We start from the raw sequence: 4,774 nt of genomic DNA on the forward strand, positions 1-4,774 counted from the left end.
GTTCTGTCTTTATTTCTGTGAGGTCCAGACATTTGCAAGAAGTAGGACTTGGATGTGGCCAGAGGCTTTCGAGTCACGATGTGTGGAAATGCCTTCGGGTCTCACTTCCTGGACCCCTGACTGTTTTATTTCTGCTTGGTGCCCTGGCACAGCCCGTGTTTCCTGTGCCAGGACCTGGGACGGAGCTGAAAGCCACACCCGACTCCGCTCACACACAGTACCACCGGGCTTCTGCAGGTCTGAGCTCCAACCAGGCAGGTCTTCCTTTGGCCATCAGGCCCTGCTGCTCAGTGGCCGTCCCCCCGGCCCCGTGCCCACAGGGCTGCTGTCTCTCGGTCCAGCACCCTGGGCCTGGACCCACTTGCCCTCTGGTCCTGTCCAGCAAACACCCCCTTTGCAGTGGCCCTTGAGAAACCAAACGTGGCCTTTCCTTCGGGAGAGACGAGGCCCTTCACTCTCGAGCTCGCAGACAGGCCTGTCTGTGCCAGCAGCTGGGCGCCGAGTCCCGAGCGCCAGCTGAGCCCGCCCTCCTGCCCTGCACTGCGAAATGCCGGCGGGGCCTTCCCCAGGGGTGCCTCCCCCCACCCCTCCCAGTTACTGGAGACGACAGGTGCCCTCTGTGGGCCGCCTTGGCCAGGCGTTGTGGGGTGCAATGCAGGAAGAGGGGGAGCCCAGGGATGCCCGGCAGGCCGTCCCTATGGCGGGTTCCTGCACAGAACACGCCCGACAATGCCAAATGCAGCAAAGAGGCGGGAAAAGCCTCCTTCTATGCAAAGTAGACCTCTGTCCCTCACACCTGGTGCAGCCAAGTGGGTCCCTCGGTGGATCCCCCCTTGGGGCCACCACCGGCCCTGCTGGGGACCTGCCAGCCTGCACTGCTGTCCACCAGTGCTGCAGCCGGCCAGGAGGTCAGTTTTTAAACTGCGGTTTAGCAGATGACGGGCTGAAGACACAGGCAAATGACTGTCCTCCGCCCTGTTCATTATTTTTAAACTGTGTCTGCTTTTCAGTTTATTTTTAAATCTCGTAAGCACAAGGAACACACTGTTTATCTCCGGCCGGCCTGTTTTCCCGACGAGGCCATCCATCGCACGCCGGCCTGAGCCTGGAGTCTGAAGCCACCGGCCTGGCCCCGGCCGGCCTGCCGGAGCGGGAGTAGCCCCGCGGAAGGCGTGGTCCTCGGGGACCGCTCCTTCAGGCCGCGGGGACTGTCCCTGGCATGGGTAACTTCCCCCGCTAAGCTCCAGACCTCAGAGAACGTTGCCGCCTTCAGCGGAACTCTGCAGGATGCAATTCACACACGCTGCCTTGCAACCTCGGAGTAGAAACGGGAAATCATTCAACCCTTTTCCTGGTGACTTGGGGCATTATGATTATTTTTCATAACACTTTATTAAGGACTTTTTAAAACAACCTATCTCCTTCGATCCTTAAAGCAGCCCTATGCAGTTAGTTCTGCCATCGCCCCATTGTACAGATGGGCACCCCAAGGCTCAGCGAGGTGAAGACAGCTGCCCGGAGTCACCCAGTACATGACGGGGCTGGACCAAAACCAGCTCAGCCTGTGGTCTCCCACCCGATGACGCCGTCATGACACCCGGAGCACCACAGGGCTGTTTGTCCCTGTACTAAACGGCCCCAGATGCCTTTTCTTAAACCTGTTGGACGAGTTGTCAGTTATCTACTTTCTTAAAAACATTTCTGCTTCTTGGCCGCTCTTGTCTCGGAAGCCCGCTGAGTAAGATGGTTGGAAATGTGGGCAAGCCGAGAGCACATGCTGAAGGTGGGCCCGAGGCGTGACCGCTCACGGAGATCCTGCGAGGCCTGACTCGACCACGCAGAGCGTTGTTCCTCCTGTGTCCATGGCCGCGTCGTGTGTCCCCCTGCAGAATCCACTCGGGACCCTCATGTTTATTAGCGATCGCCACTGGGCATCGAGGCCCCACCAGAGCCCAGGCCTTCAGGTGCACAGGTGTCTGCTCTGCACGGGCTCAGGACAGGCCAAGAGGCACCTGGCAGTGCCGTTTTCAGGTGTGAAACCAGGGTCAGAGACGAACCGAGCTTTGCCCACCAGCGAGTGGCAGAGCCCCGGCCAGTCCCAAAGCCCCTCGTAGGTCAGATGCTGGTGCTCCAGATGGGTTGTAAGGAAAGGAAGGGGGGGAGATGCACTTAGAGGCAAGTATTTTTGAGGCGGGGAGGGGATCAGGCAGGACCCCGGGGGTACAGCATGGACGGCGAGACCACAGAGGTGGGGAAAATCGAGGCTTCATCCCGCAGGGCAGGCAGGGCCTGACAGGCTTCCGGGGTGGTGGGCAGATGATGGTCATGGAGTGTTTGTCTGCGAAAGCTCATGAGCTAGACGGATGCGTGGTTTTCTGCATTTACATTTTATTTTATAATAAAAGAAGCTGCTCTGGGTGGGACTCTTGGGAAGGGAACTTGTGACAACCAAGGTCTGGTCCCCGTTCTGGGCTGAAGGCAGACCTCCCTCTGGGCAGCTCCTGGCCTGTTCAGAGCAGCTTCCAGAGTTTGCAGACTGCTTTGCGGTTTCGCTAAGTCCAGCACCACCTAGTCCGTTATTTAAAACATGTCTCCTTAAGCCCACTAGCTTGTGTTTACTGAGGTAAGTTTATTTCTAAGAGAACCTTTACTCATCGCTACAGTTAGGAAATCATCGCCTCTCGTGGCGCATAGCTGGTAACAAAGTTTGCATAGCCAGCAGAACACTGACTACCTTGTAGCAACGGGACACTGGCCTTGCTGGAGCTCCTTGGTCGCTGTGGCTTTGTGCCCAAGGGCGCCCCACCTCTGGTGAGTGGGCCTGAGCAGTGATGGGGTGAAGAGGCCTCGAAGACCCCGACTCTTCTGACCTGATCGGGAGGCTGGAGAGGGAATTTAAGAGAGGCCCTTTCTCACTGTGACTGGTGATGACTGATGCCACCCTGCGTCGTCACGCAGCGTCAGCCGATGTCTGCCCGCATGTCAGGAGACTTAGGTGAAGTGCACACTTAGAGCGTGGCCCTGGAGGCAGAGGGGGCTTCAGTGGGCAGAGAGCTCGCCTTCCAGAGCCTGGGAGGTCACCTTGGCAAAGGGGCCGCCCGGGGCCTCAGTGCAGCGCTGCTGCCTTGCCGGGAGGACTCTCCCTGGGGGACAGGCTGGCATCTGCCGAGTCATAGGCTGTTCTCCAAGGAGTGGCCGGTGTCTTTGTTGATTTATGCCAGACCGTATGCTCAGCTGCGTAGCCGGGAGGGGCGTGAGGCCGCACCCTCCCCAGCTTCTGGCTGCAGGGGCGGGTTTGGACGTGCCCACCTGTAGGCAGGTCATCGCCCCACCCTCCGCGGCCTCTGATTCCTCCCTGGGCTGCTGGTGCTCTCAGCTGATTCCCCAGGAGGAAACCTGGGGACAGAACAGCTCCGATTGCACCATATGTGTTTACCTGGGAAACAAAACACGTTCTCTGGGAAGAGCCGTCTCACGAAGGCCCCCCCTCCCCCGGAGTCTGAGCCTCTTTCTGCCAGGACCCAGCACTGCGTGTGCCAGCACCTGGCGCTTGGCACACTTGGCAGTGCCCAAGGACCAGGCTGGCGCTGCGCCTCAAGTCCCCTGGCGCCTGGCCAGGGCAGTGACTGCCAATCGACACGTCAGCAAGAGGTGGTGGGTGCTTTTGATAATTGAAGAGGAAGAAAGAGAGGACAGAGGCTGCCCTTGCCCTGGGGTGGGGTGCACCCCTGAGCAGGGACCGTGGGGCTCCGGCCACCAGTGCCGGTCGGTGCTGGGCAGCGTCTGTGTCACCTCTTGTAGACGGGCTGCCTCCTGGGAGGTCAGAGGATGGAAGACTCAGAGCCTAGGTGAGGCCACCATGCACACCTACAGACGTGGGCAAAAGTGCCCGCTACTGTGGGACCCTGAACTGTCCCCAGCGCCTGCAAGGGCGCCGAGCTTAGGGACACGCTGAGAAGCAGTGTGTTGGCAGCGATGGTGACGGTGGGGAGGGTCTACGAGGGCGGGGGGCACGGTTTCAGTGCTTGCTGTAGCCTCACCGGTGCCACGCATGCCACCCAGGCCGCCCAGCTGGGTAGGACACTTGGATGAGGTGATCTCCAGGAGGGTAATCACACCCCCGCCCATGCATGTGGGAGCTGAGGGCAGCACCCAGGGGCCCTGGCTCCCTACTTGAGCTGAGCTCCCAGCACGAGGGACCTTCGGCATGGCATTGTTGACCAATGGGGCTGCAGGGAATGACATGTGGGCGGCGGGGGAGGCGTGTCATAGGCCGGAGCTTCCAACTTAGAACAGTTGCTAAGATGCAGGGCTGGAGGGTCCCACAGGCAGCTCTGCAGTGGGTGAGGACCCGGGCTGTACTGCCTTCCCAGCGGCTAGAGGTCCAGCTCTTAGGAGGCTGCAGCCCACTGAGGGGCAGGCCACTGGGACCCCCTGCAGTGGCCACTCAGCTCCTGCCACCTATTTCCCAGCTACCTCCGGGCCTGAATCGCTTTCTATCTCCAGCCTCTGGTCGGGGAAGGGCCTCTGGCTTCCCCTGGCTGAGCCTCTGATCCAGCTGGCCCCAAAGCCACCTCTCCAGTGCCCTCGGGGCACCTTGCTCTGCCTTTTCAACTCTGATGTGTGACTCCTTGTCTCTCTGTAAGGCTTCTGTGAAATCCTCCCTGAGCCTTCGCAGAACGCGTTCAGAGGGCCCAGCGCCCCGCGGTCCCGCGGTCGTCGAAGCCAGCCTGCCTCTCATCTCCCCGGAAACGCCCCGTGTGCACCTCTCGCC

This window comes from Pteropus vampyrus, unplaced genomic scaffold (genome assembly GCF_000151845.1).
Source record: "Pteropus vampyrus isolate Shadow unplaced genomic scaffold, Pvam_2.0 Scaffold187, whole genome shotgun sequence".
NCBI classification, from domain to species: domain Eukaryota; kingdom Metazoa; phylum Chordata; class Mammalia; order Chiroptera; family Pteropodidae; genus Pteropus; species Pteropus vampyrus.